Here is a 19,934-nt window from a genome sequence, read left to right as displayed (position 1 = left end):
AGATGAGGCAGGGTTTGAGGAGAGAGAGATTTATGCGGGAGGGGGATTTAGGTGGAACTTCCACCAGAACATTCCAGACTCTGGGTGAATGGGTGCCAGGGGGGCCTGGAGATTGAGGTGGAGCTTCCATATAACTGTCACCCACATTCAGAGGGCCTAGTAGGGTCCCCTGCAGGTTCCCCAGCTGCCAGTCCAGAGTTCATGAGTTCCCACTAGCTCTGGTCAGCTGTCTCTGTGGGTTTCCCTATCATGATCTTGGCCCTCCTTGCTCATACAATCCCTCCTCTTTCTCTTTGACTGCACTTCAGGAGCTCAGCCTGGTGCTTGCCTGTGGATCTCTGCATCTGCTTCCATCAGTTACTGGATGAAGTCTCTATGATGACAGTTAGGGTATTCACCAATCTGACTATAGGGGAAGGCCAGTTCAGGCACCCTCTCCACTATTGCTAGGAGTCTTAGCTGGGGTCATCCTTGTGGATTCCTGGATTTCCCTAGCACCAGGTTTCTCCCTAACCCCATAATGGCTCCCTCTATCAAGATATCTCTTTCAATTGTTCTCCCTCTCCATCCCTCCCCCAGCCCAACCATCCGTTCCCTCATGTTCTCATCCCCCACCCCCCCCCCCTAGTTTACCTAGGAGATCTCATCTATTTTCCATTCCCAGGGCGATCTATGCATCTTTCTTAGGGTCCTTCCTTGTTAGCTAGCTTCTCTGGAGCTGTGGGCTGTAGTCTGGTTATCCTTTGCTTTCCATCTAGTCTGATATTTCTTCATTTATTTGTTTTGCAATGCTAGGGACGGAATCTAGGGCCTCAGGACACATGCTAGGGTGAGCTACTATACTCTAAGCACCTTCAACATTTCTTTAGAAAATGTTTATCTTTGCACCCCCAAAAAAGTATAGTATACAGTAAGTTTTTTGTTGTTTGCAGTACTAGAACCTGGGCCTTCTACATGCTAGACAAGTGTTCTACCCTGAGTTCTTTCTTTTCATTTTGAGACAGGTTCTCATTAAGTTGCTCAGAATAGCCTTGAATTCAGTCTGTAGTCCACTGTCTACCTTGAATTTGCAATTCTATCTCAGCCTCCTGAATAGCTGGGATTATAGGACTGCACCATCTGGCCCAGCCTACACTAAATTTGAGGTATTTTGTTTGTATTTTGAGGCAAAACATTACTCAAGCTGGCTCAAAATTCTGGGTTCAAGCCATCCTTTTGTCCCAGTCTCCCAAGAGCTGGGACTACAGGTGAATAATACCATGCCCAACTCACTAAGCTTTTTTTCTTCTTTTCTTGTTTTGGAATTTTGAGACAAATATGCCTATGTTCACCAGGCTGTCTTTGAATTCTGAATGCTAGAATTACTCTTTTTTTTTATAGTCATGACTTAGGATTTTTTTTCTTTTCAGCACAGAGAAGGCTCTTATTCTTCTTACTCTGTAGCATTAAATGTTTTGCTACTATAAATATTTCATTACACATGTATAGAAACATGTATACATGTATATATGTACACATTTGTAGCAGGCATATGTATATGTATATATAATTTTTAACTTTCATTGAAATATACTAACATATCAAAGTGAATGGATGTAATCTTTATACAATGCTGAAAAACTGTTTCCCATGACCATTACACCAATTTAAACTTCCACATACAATATGTATCTTTTACCTTACACACGTGACAAAAAAAGTTCTATCAAACATTTTGATTTTTAACATTCTAATGGGATTTTAAAATCTCAGTACGTTTTCTTTTTATGCAGCACAGAGGATCAAACCGAGAGCCTTGCACATTAGCAAGTACTCAATCGCCAAGCTACAGCTTCAGCCCTCAGTATGCTTTCAGTTAACATTTAACTTACAAGTAAGGTTAAGCCATCTTCCATATAAATAATGATTAACAAGTCAAGAATAAGCCAGGACTAGGGATGTAGCTCAGCTGATAGAGTGCTTGCCTAGCATGAATAAAGTCCTAGGTTTGATCCTTAGCATCTCATAAACCAAGCATGGGACCCACAACTGTAATCTCAATACTCAGAAGGTAGAGGAAAGAGAATCAGGAGTTCAACCTCAGCCCTGGCTATAACAGTAAGTTCAAAGCCAGCCTAGGATATATGAGACTTTATCTCTAAAAAGGAAGAAGAATTCAAAAATTCTTATTATCACTGCTACCAATGAAGGAAGTAAAGCAAGATGAGCAAATATTAAAGGAGGTGGGGCATAATGATGAACTCCTGTAATCCTAGCATGACAGAAACTAAGGCAAGAGAATTACTAGCTTGTGACCATCCTATACTTCATACTGAACTGAAATTCTGGGTATGGTGATACATACTTTTTAATACTAGCACTGGGGGGTGAGGCAGGAGGCTCAGGATCAAGGCCAGCCAGAGCTACATGAGACCTTCTCTCAAAACAGGAAAAAAAAAAGCTAAAGGAGAAGATAAAGGTAAAAGTTACAGACTTGGCTACATGATCACTTAGAAGAGCCAGCAGATCAACTAAAAAATAATAGGAAATTTTGGCTTATTTCTGGAATGTCAGCATCCAGGAGGCTAAGGAAAGAAAATTACCATGGGCTCCTGGCTAGCTTGGGCTACAGTAAGGCAGCACCAAAATTCCATCACCCTTAAAATCTTGAAATGGGACAATGAAAATTTTTCTTTATCAAATATTAACATATAATATAGCTATAATTACCTAAACAATATGGTTTCAGCACAGAAATAGACAAATGACCAAAAGAAACTGAACATATATTTTTAAAAAGTAAGAAGAAACAGGCACATTTGGGAATAAAGTCCACTGTTTAAGAATTTCAAATTTGTGGTGAATCAGATAGTATAATAAATTATGTCAGGATAAATGGCTATCTATTGGGGCAGGGGACTTACCTAAAATAGGTCGCAAAAAGTAAGTTTATTGCGGATTATAGAGCTAAATATAAAAGCAAACAATATTAACTACTAAAAGAAATTCTGGCACAACAAGAGAAAAGACTTCTTAATAACCTGAAGAAAGGCTTACTTTTTTGTTTGTTTGGGACAGGATCTCTCTATTATGTAGTTCTGGCTGGCCTGGAACTCTTTGTGTAAACCAAGCTAGCCTCAAACTCAAAGGGACCAACCTGTCTCTGTCTCCTGAGCGGAGGGATTAAAGGCATGAGGCAGAGGCAGATAGATATCTCTGTGAGTTTGAGGCCAGCCTGGTCTACAGAGTGAGTTCTAGGCCAGCCAGGGTTATATAATAAAATCCAGTCTCTTAGAAACACACCATGTGTTTCTAAATCCTTCTACACATCTTTCCATTCAATCATCACAAGAATCTGGAGATATGTAAAACTGTTATTACTTTCTTACAAAAGGCTCCAAAAAACTAAGTGTCATGTGCTGGGCATGGTGGCCTATGCTTGTAATCTCAGCACTGGCCTGCCTGGGCTACATATAGTGAGATCCTGTCACAGAAAAAAATGTGGGTATCTACAGCTCCAGCTACTCTGATGGCTGATACAAGAGGATTCTTTGAACACCAGACTTGGGGCTGGCCTGGGATACTGGGTTCTTTTACTAAAAAGATGACTGACAGGGAGGGGTTGGGGCTGGAGAAATGGCTCAGTAGTTAAGAATGCAGGCCACACATCCAACAGAAGTAGAGCAACACAGAAAAACTCCATGGGGAAAAAACGAAAACTCATTGGATGGGGAGAGAGGTGAGAGTGGATATGGGAGGATTGGAGGAGGGGAGATCGGTAAATATGATCAAAATATATTATATGAAATTCTCAAAGATTTAATAAAATATCATTTTAAAAAAGGTCAGAGCTGGTGGCTAAAAGTGCATATTGCTCTTGCAGAGGAGCCAGGTTTGGTTTTCAGCACCCACATGACAGCTCACAATTCTAGGCTATTAAAGCCCCCTTCTGGACTCCATAGGAACCAGGCATGAATGTAGTATACATGCAAGAAAAACATTCATACACATAACACTTATAAATCTTTTAAAAGAATTGTTCAAGGTCATCCTTGGTTACACAACTTTAAGGCCAGCCTGAGGTGGGTTTAAGAATGAGCAGCAAATGGCATAGGCAACAACAACAAAATTGATAACTGGACTTCATGATGCTTCAAGAAAGACTTCAGTGCCTCAAAACACACTATCAAGATAGCAGGCAGAGTGGTGCATACCTATGATTCTAGCATTTAGGAGGCTGAGCCAGGGGGAATCAAAAGTTCAAAGCCCTGCCTGGGCTACACAGCAAGACTCTCAAAATAAATAAATGAATAGATGGATGAATGAATAAATAAATACCAAAATCCTTCAATCAAAGTACAAAGACAGGGCTGTAATGTAACTCAGTGGTAGACTAGCTGTCCAGCACATAAGAGACCTTATTACACCATAAAAAAAGACAACTCAGACAGAATGGGAGAAATTATTTGCAAAGAATATCACCTAGCAGAGTCTAGTATCTAGAATACAGTTTTTAAGAACTCTTATAACTCAGCCGGGTGGTGGTGAGGCACACCTTTAATTTCAGCACTCGAGAGGCAGAGGCAGGGGAATCTCTGTGAGTATGAGGCCAGCCTGGTCTAGAAAGTGAGTTCCAGGACAGCTAGTGTGATTTCACAGAGAAACCCTGTCTCAAAAAAACAAAACAAAAACAAAAAACCTCTCATAATTCAATATAAAAAAAGTCAAATTTTCAAATGAAGGTCTTTTAAGATCTAGAAATGTTACCTTTGTTGCAGGTGGCTGAATGAAAGCTCTGGAATAGATTACATTGATTTCTTTCTTTTTTTTCCTTTTTGAGACAGGGTCACACTGTATCTTTGGCTGACTTGGAACTCTCTATGTGGACCAGGCTGGTCATGAACTCACAGGGATCCTGCCTCTGCCTCCTCATTGCCTGTCTCAATGGCTTTGCTGGGATTAAAGGCATGTACCACCACCACACCCCATAAGACTAATAATGTTTTACCACCATAAAATTAAAATAAATTTCTACAAATCATAAAAAAACTCCTATAATTCATAAAAAAAACAAACTTAAAAATGAACAAAGGGGGTTGGAGATTTAGCTCAGTGGTAGAGCACTTGCCTGGCAAGCACAAGGACCTGGGTTCAGTCCTCAGCTCCAAAAAAAAAAAAAAAAAGAACAAAGGTCTTAAATAGCTCAAAACACTTCTTCAAAGAAGAAATATAAATAGACAAAGCACAAGAAGAGATGCCCCACATCATTAGTCATTAGGGAAATGCAAATCAAAACCACAATGATACCATTTCACACTCACCATGAGGCCATTAAAAAAAGAACAACAAGTTTTGGGAGGAGATACAGAAATTGGAATCCATATATATAATTGGGTATGATAATGTATAATGGTGACACCTCTGTAGAAAACAGTTTGTATGTGATCCAATAATTTCTTTTCTATTTACATACCAAAAATAAGTTAAAATGGGCATTCAAGCAGATTTTTTTTTTTTTTTTTGGTTTTCTGAGACAGGGTTTCTCTGTGTAGCTTTGCACTTTCCTGGAACTCACTCTGTAGACCAGGCTGGCCTCGAACTCACAGAGATCTGCCTGCCTCTGCCTCCCAAGTGCTGGGATTAAAGGCGTGCGCCACCACAGCCGGCTCAAGCAGAATCTTACATGTGAATATCTACAGCAGCACTACTCATAAAAGTTTAAAGGTGGGTAGAAATATTCATGAACTCATGAATGGATTAATAAAAATCTGATATAATCTACAGTAGAATATTTCCCAACCATAGAAGGCAATGAAACATGTATACTGGGTGAATCTCAAAAACATGCTAAGAGAAAGAAGTTGGGCATCAGAGCTGGGGATATGGCTTGTGAGGACCCGAGCTTGGATCCCCAGAACCCAGGTAAAGCCAGATGCTGTAACATGTGTCTGTAATTTTAATATTCCTACAGCAACTAGGGAAGTGGAGACAGGAGAATGTGCAGATGAAATACCCTGCCTCAAACAAGATCAAAAGCAAAGACTGAAACCTTAGGTTGTGTTCTGACTTCCCTATATATGACATACACACCCACATTCACACAAAAACACATGGGGGTGGGGTAGGAGGCTCATGCAAAGACTTAAAAGAAAAAAGTCCGACATAAGAGGTTTAGGGAGGGCTGGAGAGATGGCTCAGAGGTTAAGAGCACTGACTGCTCTTCCAGAGGTCCTGAGTTCAATTCCCAGCAACCACATGGTGGCTCACAACCACCTGTAATGAGATCTGGCGCCCTCTTCTGTATACAAAACAAAACAAACAAACAAACAAATAAATAAATTTATAAAAGAAATCTTTGCTGGGTGGTGGTGGTGCACACCTTTAATCCCAGCACTCGGGAGGCAGAGGCAGGCGGATCTCTGTGAGTTCGAGACCAGCCTGGGCTACCAAGTGAGTCCCAGGAAAGGCGCAAAAAGCTACACAGAAAAACCCTGTCTCGAAAAAAAAAAAAAAAAAGAGGTTTAGGGTTAGTATTATGATTAGAGACTGAGAAAACCCATTGAGACAGGCAAATAAGGGTTACTAAGTGTTAGAGGGAGGAGAATACAGAGTTTCCTTTCAAGGTGATGAAAACATTTTGGAATTAGATACTAGCCCCAAGTACAGTAAAGTTACTTAATGTCAAAGACATATACTTTAAAAATGATTTAAAGCCAGGCTTAGTGACTGAGACCTATAATCCCAGCAACCTGGGAGACTAAGGTAGGAAGATCACAATTTCAAGGTCTGCCTAGGCTACAAAGTGAGTTCGAGGACAGCCTGGGCAACTTACTGAGACCCTCTCTCAAAAAGTAAAGAGAGCTGAGGATGTTGGCCAGTAGCAGAGTGCTTTCTGGACATGTACAGGGCTGACTGTTCAATTCCAAGTACCACAAAAAATAAAATGAAATTATTAAAAGGTAAATTTCTTACTGAGTTTTATCACAATTTAAATGTACCCATGCTAAAAGATGGCAAAGATCTATTTCATTTCTCCTAAGACTTTTTAAAGGAGCCTAAGTGGGTGGGTATGTGGTTCCCTGCTAGAGTGTTTAAGTAGCAGGCAGGAGACCCTGGGTGCAATTCCAAACACAGTTTCTTTTAAAAGATACAGGAGAAGGGCAATGAGAAGGGAAAGGTTTATATGGAAGGAAGGGAAAAAGAAAAGTTTCAGAAGAAATACATATTCCTGAAAGGGTATGAAAGGCTCATTTCTACAATAAGTCATTCTCAACAACTTCAGCATTCTCCAAACCAAACATCTCATGATATTTATAGAACAACTATAAATACAGTACTTATACACGAAGCCCAAAAATAAAAATTAAATAAAAAGTGGCATCAATACTAATTTCTAAATAAATACTTTTATCTATGTCCTTTACAGTCATCAAAATTAGTCATTGCCTAACAATATCACAAATTTTAGGATATCTCAAATAAAAATGGGCAAGACACACTCCTGTGAAAGAATCTTGGCTTTTAGCCAGGAGACCTAAGTATATCTACAAGTAGAGCTGGATATTTAATACTAAAATAAGAGACAGAAAGGGTTTTTTTTCTTGCACACAATTCATCCTCATACAAAAACATGTACACAAAAATTTAAACTCTCTACTAATTACCTTTTGTCTGGTTGGCTTTTTTGAGACAGGGTCTCTCTGTGTCGCCCTGGCTGTCCTGGAACTCACTATGTGGACCAGGCTGGCCTTGAACTCACGAAGGTCCATCTACCTCTGCCTCCTGAGTACTGAGATTAAAAGTATGTACCCCAACTTCACAAGTTTTAATTCAGTTACCTAACTAGAAATTTGTTACTACTATATAACATTTTCTTATTTTCTGTATTTCTATTATGTTTCTTTGCAGTCTTTGGCCTTATTAATTACCAAGCAATGGACAATTTAGTGAAAACAGAAACTCTTCAGCTTTACAGAGAAAAACTTAAGGCAACACTACAAACATCTAATGCCTGAAACACTAAGAAATAATTATGGCAATGAATGTAGAGTTGTGATGGGAGCATTAACACTGTTTCGAAGTCAGAAGTGCAGGGTCCACTACTTACTAAATCAAGCATTTTGTTTTGTTGTTGTTGTTAGTTTGTTTGCTTTGTTGGTTTTGAAGTGTGGTCTCACTAAATAACTCCTAGATATAGACCAGGCTCTACTAGAACTCACAAACATCTGCCTGCCTTCGTCTCCCAAGTGCTGGGATTAAAGGTACTGTACCAGACTTATCTTTGATCTTTATACTCTCTTTCAAATATGAGGAAAATACAGAAAGAGAGTGTGAAAGTATGTGTAAAGTATGTAGACAATCTAAAGAGGGGCACAGTGGAGAAGGCGGCAAAGGGAAGAAAGGAGGGCAGAACAGGCTTTAGGGAAATAAGTCTAGGACTTCTCTTCAGCCTCAATCTCAGCATATGATTGCAGCCTTATCTCATCCCACTCCTCAAATACACTTCTATACTTATATGCCCTTCCACTTAAAAACTAGGAGACCTGGGTTGGGGATTTAGCACTTGCCTAGCAAGCGCAAGGCCCTGGGTTCGATCCTCAGCTCAAAAAAAAAAAAAAAAAAAAAACTAGGAGGCCACCTTTCCTGGAAGAGTTGCACATTTCTAAGCTCCCACTGTACCTTTATACTTCTAGACTATTTAATGTGTGTTTGATATATATATATATATATATATATATATATATATATATATATATACTGTATATATGCATATATACTACCAATATATTTATATACATATACAAAGTCTTCATCTCAATCTCAAACTAAACACAATATTAACCTTTGCATTAAAACTATAAGTAGTCAAAGAAAGGATTATACTCTTTCCAATTTCAAAACAGAATGCAAGAAACGTTCTCAAATTTACATTTCTAAGAACCCAATATATCTCAGCAAAACTTGTAAAAATAATCATCAAAAGTTAAAAATCCATAATCATTAATTTTGACCCAGAATAGAATAAAAACATTACAAGATCTTACCAAAAGCTAAGTAACATATTCAGAGAACAAAATGTCCAAGTATTCCATTGTAATTTAAAGTTACACCAGCTGCAGATGCAGCTCAAAGGTGGAGGGATTGCGTAGCATACTCAAGGCCCTGGGTTGGATCCTCATCAGACAAAGAAACAAAAACACTGAAAGCAAGTGCCAATTTTCAAATAAAACATTCAAGAATAACCAAAAACATCAGGTATCACTATTAAACACTCAAAATCGAATTTTGTGCATTCTGACTAAAATTTAACACAAGGTATCTTTCCCTCAGGCTGACCAGTTTAAATAAATTCTAAATTCAAAAATCCAGAGTTACAGAGTGTCTAAAAACACCTCCAGTTCTGTATCATACACTAAGAAGATCTCCTGGAAAGTTCTCTTTATATCAAAACTTAGGAGGCAGAAGCAAACAGATTTCTCTGAGTTCCAGGTCACCCTGGTTTACCTTGCAAGTTCCAGGTCAGCCATGCCTTCATAGCGAGACCCTGTCTCAAAAAGCAACAAAACAAAACACTATTCACGAAAAACGGTTAACAACGCCTCCAAATATTGGCTGCAATCACTACTACACAGATTTTTCACAACTCAAGATTACTGATTGATTCATGCGATTGTCTCCGCAGTAACCCTTAACGAATCACACCTGAAGGCTGAGGCAGGAGGGTAGAGGGAATTCAAGACCAACCTTGGCTACATAGTGAATTTCAGGCCAACCTTGGCTACAGAATGAGAGCCGGTCTGAGAGAGAGCGGGCTAGGGGGAGGGAGGGAGGGAGGGAGGGAGGAAGGAGAGTGGGGGGAGGGGAAAGGGAGAGAGAGGGGAGGGAGGAAGAGGAGCAAGAGACACAAAACTCGCACCTCTTTAAGGCTTAGTCTTGTTTTAACAGTGTATCGACTGGCAAGATAGAGACATACATATACTCTGGGGGTTTCCACCCACATCCCAAAATATAAATGTTTCACAGCGCTTAACTAAACAAAACCTCTTTCAATACAGGGAAATCACCTCATGACTTTTATCCTTACCCTATCATACCCTCTCCTCCCCATTCCCAGCAAGTCAGTCACAGAACACAAACCACACCTCTCAATTCCCTTGCACCTAACACAATTTACACAACCACCCTGCTCTATCCCTCACCCATATTTCAGTCCTACTAACCCTTCTAGATAAAATGAACCTCTAAATTAAGCCTACTCTTTCCCCCACTCCATTTCCATCAATATAACACACCCAAACCTTGTTGAACATCCCACACCCAAAGCGATTCTTTTAGTAGCACCAATCTCACTTAAATGATCTCTCAGTCCCTTTGTCAACCATCTCCTGTATCCTCACCTTCCCCGTCTCTTAGTCTTCCATCACCTGCCAAAGTTGCCACCCTCCCCAACAGAAACAAAAAAGAAAAAGAAAAAGGGAAAAAAAAAAAACGCACCTTAACCTCAAATCTGTCCTTCTCCACTTTCCTCACCTCTTAATTTTCCTCTCCGCACTCGGTCAGTTAGACCTGAGTCCGGCCTCGTCCAGTACCTTTGGGTTGACCGCACGCACCTTGCCTGGGTCAGGCAGCTCCCCCTCAGCGCGCGCACACACACACACACACACACACACACACACACACACACACACACACACACGACAGACACACACACACACACACACACACACACACACACACACACCGGGGCGCTTACTCTGAACAGACTGTTGGCCGCCGCTGCCTCCTTCCATTCATCCTGGGCCCATTCATCTCTCAGCCCGATCCCGGACACGCCCCCCGGCCTCCTCCCTCTCTCGGGGTCCTGGGCTGGCCGGGACCCCTCACCTCACTAGAGACTCTGACGGACGGAGACCGACTCTCTTCACTTCTCCCTCGCTGTCTCTCCAGCCTCCTCCAGCCCCCCGACCGGCTACACCGTAGACACACACATATACCTCCTCCTCTAACGCCTCCTCCGATGCTTCTTACTCCCCTCCTCAGTGTCTCGAGCTCGTCTCCGAGTCCTGTGCGCGTGCGCGCGTCTCCCCGCGAGCCCACCGAGCCAGCAACCGCGGTTAGGGAAAGAGCGGGCGGGGTTGGGGGGAGCAGGGTGCGAGCCCAAGCTCGCGCTCGGCCCGCAGCTGACCGGGCGCAGGCGTACTGAAGCCAGAGAATTCTGATGGACTGGAGAGGGGCGGGGAAGGGAAGGGAAAGGAGGGAAGGGAGGGGAGAGGGGGGAGGGGCGGAGAAAGCCAACTGAGCAGCCCCAACTCGGAGCAGCCCCTATCACAGCGAGGTGCCCAGAGACTGGCCAACTGGCGCTTGCGCACACCTTCCCCCCCGCACTCAGCGCAGCAAGGTGGATGCTCGCGTCGAGGGGAGAAGCTTCTCCCCACAGCAAAGAGAAAAATCTCAGCGACGAGCCACGCAAGACACCTCTGGTGTGTTCTGAAGCACTCGTCCCCACCGCCGCTTTCCCCTTTCCCCTCAGAAATTTAAAAAAGAAAAAAGGAAAAAAAAAAAAAAGAACTAAAAAGAGGTCCAATCACACACCACTTCAAGCACCGGCAAGGCCGCTTTCAGCTCTTTGTTAACCTTAAAATGAACCAGCTCTATGGATACTTTGTACCCACCAGTATCTTTTTTCACCCGCCACCCCTAACTCACTTTTTCCAGTTCCCGGTTTATCTCGCGAGACCGATACCTGCCGGCTTCGGGATTAGAAGTCGAAGCACAGATTTACAAATACCTGTCCCCTGGTTATGTTGCGAGGGCAGCGGCCACGGCATATACCACCGCCGCCCCCCCGCCCCCAGGACCTTAGTGCGCGCGGGGGAGGGGGGGCAACAACCAAAGCAGGGGTGGTAAAGGGAGCTAACCGATTTTTGACGGCGTGTAGCCGCTAGGCCTAGGCACGTGGCCCGTGCCTCACAGGCGGGTGCGGTGTACCCTGGGAATTGTAGTTTTTGTTCCCACCTCTTGTCCCACTCCCATCCTCAGCCATACATAGGCCTCAGACAGGGAGGGGGATTGCCGACGCCATTTTGTGGGGAACAATGGCCAATGGCCCCGGTGATGACGGGTGGGGGAGGGAGCAATGGTTTAAGGGTTCAGTTAGCCTCCTCTGGCCCCTCGGTATCATAGCAACCCCTTCAGAAGCCTGGCCCCGCCCGCTTGCTACTCTGCCGGGCTTAGACTGCTAGCTAAGGAAAAAGATAACTTTTTCCCAGATGCTGACTCTTATCACCCATTATCCACCTCCCTGAAAAACTCTCAATTCCTCGAATTAGTGAGTGCTGTCTTCATCAAGCTTTCGTTGCATGTTAGCCTCAGCTCAGTGGCTTTAAGCACTGTTCCATATGCTGGCTGTATGAGGCACAGTGAGGAATTGTTTCTATGATACATAACAATCCTGCCTTGAAGAAGGAGGACACTGAGGCTCAAGGAGGAGAAAACAGACATGACTTGCTGAAGGGAAGCCAAACAAACACCAAGCAGCAGTTTCAAAGATTACCAAGCTACTTCAAGTCTTAATCTGCCCTTACTCCCATGAGACAGTAACTAGAAAGGGTGACCACCTTTTTACTTCTCTGTGTCGACTAGCTCTTCTACCGCCACACACAGTACCTTCAAAAATCAGGCTCGCAGCAGGGCCGTGGTGGCATGCGCCTTTAATCCCAGCACTCGGGAGGCAGAGGCAGCCAGATCTCTGTGAGTTCGAGGCCAGCCTGGGCTACAGAGTGAGTTCCAGGAAAGGCTCAAAGCTACACAGGGAAACCCTGTCTCGGGGAAAAAAAAAAAAATTAGGCTCGCTTGTGGCCCTGCCTCTCTGCCTTCTCTGTGTTTGATGATACAATCAACACAGAACAATGCTTAAGAGTGCTAGCCCTTCAACCTGCTCTGATGCAAACTCTTCCAAGTAGTTTGTGTTTGACTACTCGTTCAGTAATTATTAAGCATTGTGACACACAAACACATACAGCTTTAGAAATTTGAAAAATCAGATGAATCTGTTCCCATCCAAGTACAGATCCTTCTCAATGTAGAAATACTTTTTAAAAATTTTTTAATATTTTTATTCAATGCTTTTTTACAAGTAATTTTGAAGAATTTTTATGGGTATGAGTGTTTTACTTGTATGTATGTATGTGCGTGCACACATGTGTGCCTGGTGCCCAAAGAGGTCAGAAAAGGGTATTGGGTTACCTGAAACAGGAGTTACAAATAGTTGTATGCTACTGTGTGGCTACCGGGAACCAAACCCAGGTCCTATGCAAGAGCAGTGAGTGCTCTTAACTGTTGAGCCTTATCTCCAGCCCCTTGTAGACCTACTATTGATATATATGCTGTCCAGAGTTAAGCACAAATGCCATTATAGGCAGAAATGAGAGCAAGCAATCATAGCTAATCACTCATATATATTAGAAAACATTCCCTTTCTGTCCACTGGTTTCCACTGTCAAATGGCAGTTGTGACATTCCCATTCATCTGTCATAAACTTTGAATGATTATTAACCACTTCTAATTTGACTTTATATTATCCCATAAAATCATCCAGTAACCCAGTTATTTTTGGAAGCACTACTACTGAGAAACCACAAAAATTTTCACTGCAATTATTTTTGGTGGATTTTTTTTTTCAGGGAGGATGTTTGAAACAAGGTCTTGTGTGCTCAGGCTGACCTTGAGCTCACTATGTAGCCAAGAATGACCTTAAATTCTTGATCCCATTGCTAGGACTACAAGATGTGACACAAGATCCACAGGGAATCAGTTTTAGATGTCAGCATCCCAAAGCATATTCTTTATTATTTGTTTTTCTGCCTTGCCACCTCCTCCCTTGAGATATCACAAAACAGACTATGGGAGAGGTAGAGAAAATACAGGGAAAGAACTATTTATATCTCAACATAAGATTGAGCCACACATATTTTCTATTAAATGTCAGTATCCTGATAAAGGGCATGAAATGTATTTCTTATCCAGTCACTTGCTAGCTAAGATCATGACTCTAAGGGCATGAGCTTCTGGATGACCTTTTCTCTAAGCAGGCCCAAAAATTGGGGATTTATTCTCACTCAGATAATCTAGGGACTATAAGTGTCCACCCCTCCCCCCCCCCCTAACACAGCGAGTAGCTCCTTTGGGCTTAGTGACTGACTCAGACACATGCAACAGTACAGTTTCTCTAGTTTCGTGATATTGTCTGGTCTTCTGTTCAAAGATACAGTGTTCCAGCCAGCAGGTGCTGGAGCATGCCTGCAGTCCCAGCACTTGGGAGGCAGAGGCAGGAGGATCTTTGAGTTCAAAACGATACAGTGTTGCCAGGTGATGGTAGCTCAAGCCTTTGATCCCAGCACTAGGGCAATCTTCATCTCATTGCTTTGAACATTTTTCTCTACTTAACCTTTTCTCATTTGCAGATAGAAACACCCACATCTATATATTAGTAGTAGTATAGTAGATTGGGACTAAATAGAAACATGAATAGGGTCCCAAAGACTTGAAATTATGAGGGTTATGAGGGTGTCTGAGTAAGAGAGAGAGAGAGAGAGAGAGAGAGAGAGAGAGAGAGAGAGATTGAGATTGAGATTCCAGTCTAAAACCCTTAATCCAGGCTTTCTCCACTTCAGTTACATTGCTACCTTTTTGTTATGTTTAGTCACATCTCTGATCTTTTCAAGAAGATGCTAGCAGCATCCACACACACTTGCACATGTGCACACAAAGCTATGACAATCAAAACTGCCTGCAGGTATTTCTGAATATCCTCTAGGTGTGGGAGGGTGGTGAGAAAATGTCTCATGCTTGAAAACCACTGGGGTTGTTGTTGTTGTTTTAGTTCTGGGGATGAACAAATACTCCAGCAATGATCTCTTTTCATAACTATTCACCATTTCTCATTAGGTTCCTACCACTCATCAACTGTGTAGTAAGATGGGAGAGCAGAACCCAAGTTATAAGCACAAAGGGAAGAGTCAAGAAGCACAACTATCTAGTCTCTAGTTTAGACTATCAACTGGATAGAACCATCAATTTTAGACAAATTTTGGCTCAAGTATACTAGAGTACTGGAGTAAGTACTCTATTAAGCTCCTCATACTAGAGTAACAGCTGGAGATTTTCCTTGTCCTCCATTGCTGCATTTTTCTCAGAATTTACAGCCGTCACTTAATGTAGTATAGTGGTCCATGGTAAGTAAGTACATGCACACATAACATGATGAAAACCAGTACCTCTGTTCACTATCTGGGGGCCAGTAATTGGATGCCTCTAGATATCCCATGAAGGTGTGGAGGTGGCCAGAGATGATGGGAAGGGACTTAATTATGTCTCTTTTAGTTAGTGAATTATCTCCCAGTTTGGAGATCTTGCCATCTGATATATCTCAGGGTAGAGATGTAACTATTGAAGTTCATCTCAGTGTTAGAGGATAGCATGGCTGAGGCCCTAAACTCAATTCCTATCCCCAGTGGGGGACAAGCTAAGTGTCTCTGCTTCCTGAGATTTGTTTCTTAAGGACAAACAAAATAGCAACATGAAAGATGCTTCCAGCAGCAACAGATTTGGAAATGCAGAATAGCCACTAGATCCCCTGATTGAGAAATAAGGTACATGCTTGGATATATTCAGTGCTTTAATTTTCCCATTGGGGGAAAAGACTCACTTATTAATAGCAAACACTTGATATCATAAATTGTATCAAACATTGATTATATATGACATTGTAGTAATATTACATTGTGAAATCCAATGTATAAAGCTGGGTTGGAGAGACAATCTATTGTTTTCAATTGCCCTCTCCTGTATTCACTTGCCACACAGGGTTCCCAAGACCCACTCAGTGGGAAACAGGCCATATTCTCAAGCCACCACTGACTGGACCAGAGTTGATAGCTGGGTTCATTGGTATCTTATTCCCAAGAATTTGGATGGGAAAGAATGTGTAGAACAGATAACTGTAGCACTGAGCTACACTCTCATGCCCTAACTGCTTTTTGTTTCCTGAGACAAGGACTCTAACACAAAATTGCAGCCAAGGATGACTTTGTAGAGGCAATCCTTTTATCTACATTCTAAGGGCTGGAAATTCAAGTGAGCACTACCAGACTGGGGTTATGAGGTGCTGGGATCTAACCCAAGGCTTCATGCATGCTATGCAGGCACTCTACCAACTAACTGAGCTACATTCCAGCCATAATCGCTTTTTAGTACTGGGGGTGGTCCGGCTCTGTTTGGAGGTCTCTGTTCTCCATAAGATAAACTCTAGGCACTTTCTCATTCCAAAGTGGTGAATCCTATTTACAAGCTGTAAACTCTAGGAGGTCTTTGTAAAACGTGGTGAGAGAACCTGCCTTTGCCCTCTGCCACTGGTCCTGCAAATACCAGACCCTAGATTACTTAAGTGAACAGTTATCTGCTACAGATTCTCAAAACACCACAGCGCCTGGCAAGTTCAGTCTCTGGTTTTTAAGCCTCAGAAGTGATCCTTGAGCTCAAGGGTTGAGCCCATCATATAAGTAGTATAGATTCTTGCTGCCTTTGGGGTAGTTTCTGTCTGTGGAATACCAACAGATTTCCAAAACATTCACTCTGTAGAAGAGGTGGTGTTCTTCGCTGCTTCATTCTGAAAAGTCCCTTGTCTTCTCCTGCAAATTGTTCTATGGCTCCTTCCAAACTCCTGAACCCTAAATAAAATCACTAAAACAAGAAAGTGAGAGGGGAGAGGCGAGGGGAGATCTTGACTAAGAGGCCTTGCTGCCCTCTGTTTACATAACTAGATAAGAAGTCAACAGTGACTCAGAAATCTGCATTTCTGGACTTCAAAGGCCTTAAGACAATTTTTTAAATTCCACTTGACTAGGCATGAAGTTATATTTGAAAACAACAACAACAAAACCAAAGGAAGGTGCAGTTACGAAGAAGAGTGTGCTCCTTTCAGCATATCTTTCAGGAATTTCCAGAGGGGGCACGTCAAGTATTTGGGTCATCAGGGTTCTGACTGTCCCCGGAATTGCTTAATAACATAGCAGGCAAGGAGTGAGGGCTATGCTAACTTGATTACATCTGCCCAGACCTTATACCTAAATATGGTAACTCTGAACAAAAACTCCTGGAAAGAAGCTGTGTCTGCAGAGACTGCCTGACTCATTAGAACTGGGCTACTGTGGAGAGATTAGAATGCTGCAGGGCCAGAAGCTAATTACCTTATCTCAGGCTAGCTTTAGGCCCCAGAACCGCCATTTCTTGCCCAGCTCTGTGTTGGAACTAACATCCTGTGGACTAAAACTTTTGAAATCTATTCACTTACCAGACCACCAGCTTCCACCAACTCAGAAGCTAAAAATGTTATAGATAGCATCTGGGGCTATAGGAAAACTTCTTCCATCTTGCTGTGACCACCTCTCTGATGTACCCGTCAAGGTATTTTAAACTTGCCTTTATTTATGACTGTCTTTGGATTAAGATTATAAAAGTCCATGAAACTGATTCCACATTGGAACATGGAATTTGGGCTAACCTAAATCTGTGTTCCTGGGCCATGGTCACTCAAAATGGCTCCAGAAGAAATGATCTTTACCTGAGAGAAGAGGCTAATAATTAACATGTATGTGAAGTCTTAAGTCTGTCCCTACAACGTTTTCTGGTTGTGAGCCTAGCCTTTACTAGCTGAGCCGGTTAGTTGAGCCTTGGAAGATGCTGAAGTTATGCTGTGCTCTACACACAAATGGATACAAGCTCTATCTCCTACACTCTGGATATCACCTTTTGTCCTCCCATATCTCATAGAGTTCCTTATAAAATTAGCTCTCATATTGTGCCTGAAACCACTTACTCCATAAGGTTCAGACACTAGTTCATGGAGTTCATCAAAAAAAGACTATACAAGGAGGAGGACACTGGCTGATGTTCTTGCAGAGGACCTAAATTGGAGTTCTAACACCTACATAGTGGCTCACAACTATTTGTAACTCAATTCCAGGGGGATCTTATGGCTTCCACAGGAACCAGATACTCATATGACATACACACATACATGCAGGCAAATCACTTGTACACATAAAATATAAATAAATAAATGTTTTTAAAAAGAAACAGACAATATAGATAATAGTCAAGAATATGGTCTTTAAGGCCAGGTGTGCTGGCACACGCCTTTAATCCCAGCACTCAGGTGGCAGAGGCAGGCAGATCTGTGTGTTTGTGGCCAGCCTGGTCTACAGAGTGAGTTCCAGAACAGCCAAAGCTGTTAAACAGAAAAATCCTGTCTCAAAAGAACAATACAAAACAACAACAAAAATAATGTGGTCTCTGCTGTTAGCTGTATCAACTACCATGGGTGGTGGCTAAATTATTTAATATTTTAAGCTTTAGCCTCACAACATGATATGCTGAGGTTATAGCTCAATGGTAGAGAACTTGACTAACACTGTTCAAGGCTCTGATTATCCCCAGTACCACCTGAAAATTAAAAAAAAAATGGAAAAAGAAAGTGAGTGTGAATCATATCTATTTAGTTTGAGAACTAAATGAGATATAAAGCATATAAAACATTTATTAGCAGACATGGGAGAGCTTAATGCAGAGTGAATATGATCAGCATACATTATATATGTATACCCTGGCAGTGGTGGCACACGCCTTTAATCCCAGCACTCCGGAGGCAGAGCCAGGTGGATCTCTGTGAGTGCGAGGCCAGCCTAGTCTACAGAACGAGATCCAGGACAGGCACCAAAACTACACAGAGAAATCCTGTCTCAAAACAAAACAAAACAAAAAACATTACATATGTATGTTTGTGTCATTGTGAAAACTATTAATAATTGATACATGCAACAAAAACTTTTTTAGAAGATAATGAACCACCTCTGAGATTAAACATGTTACTATGTTTCTATAATTGCTAGAGATAGAACATTTAGCTACATTCTTACCATGTAAAGGACCATGTAGGGAGTAAAGAGTTGCTGGAAAGTGGGGGGGGGGGGATCTTGACATCCAATCCTTCCCTGAGAATCTACAAACAGTTGATGGTTACTGGGTGGAGAAGACATTTTCTTCAGTAGTGTAGCCTCTGGTAAGGTACCCATACTCTTGTAAGTCATTCCTTACTCATACTCATGTAAACAACCCAGTGAGTCACCAAAACACACACACACACACACACACACACACACACACACACACACACACACGCACAAGAAACAAAAATACAAAAAGAAAGACATGAAAGTAGAAGAAACATTAGTTGGGAAACAGAAAGGAATCATGGGAGAGGGACATGGGGGTAATGGAGAGTGAGTATGATCAAAATACATTACACCTATGTATGAAAACACTGTCATGAAACCTATTATTATGTATAACTAATATAAGCAACAAAGACTTTTTTAAAAGACCAGTAAACCACCATTGAGATTAAGCATGTTACTATATTTCTATAATTGCTACATCCTTTTACTTTTTTATTATTTTTATTTATTTATTATAGTCTTGTGGATCAAATCTAGGGACTTAAGTAAGTTGGACAAGGACTCTGCCACTGATGTAAAACCCCAGCCCAAGTAATTGTTTTTAGATTTTCTTTCTTTCTTGTTTTTTTTTTCTTTTAAAATTGTTTTATGTTTGTTTTTTTTTAATGAAATTATGGAGTTGAGAGTATAACTCGGTGGTAAACGTGTGATCTAGCATGCTCAAAGCTCTGGGTTCAACTCCAGCACTGAAAAATACAAATAAATGAAGGAAAGAAAAGAAAGAACAAAGAGACCAAAGCATGACAGTTGTCTTTAGTTTGAGGCCAGCTTGGATTATACAATGAGCATCAGGCCAGTCAGACCTACAAAGCAAGACCTCTCTAAAAATAATAAAATAAAGAAATAAATAAAATGCAAAAGAAATAAAGAAAAGAAGTAAG

The 19,934-nt window shown here is 41.7% G+C and overlaps 1 protein-coding gene across 1 annotated transcript in view; it reads right to left on the bottom strand.

Moving 5' to 3' along the window:
* Wnk3 (WNK lysine deficient protein kinase 3) overlaps positions 1 to 11,929 on the bottom strand; it is a 125,776-nt gene extending 113,847 nt beyond the window's left edge. Inside the window, exon 1 of the mRNA XM_036174445.1 lies at positions 11,686 to 11,929. The gene's annotated coding sequence lies outside the window, so the exon portion shown is untranslated. The remainder of the gene's footprint in view (positions 1 to 11,685) is intronic.
* Positions 11,930 to 19,934: the final 8,005 nt, after the last annotated feature.

This window comes from Onychomys torridus, chromosome X (assembly GCF_903995425.1).
Source record: "Onychomys torridus chromosome X, mOncTor1.1, whole genome shotgun sequence".
NCBI lineage: Eukaryota > Metazoa > Chordata > Mammalia > Rodentia > Cricetidae > Onychomys > Onychomys torridus.
Note: the sequence above shows the minus strand (reverse complement) of the source record. Positions and strands in the feature narration are given on the sequence as shown.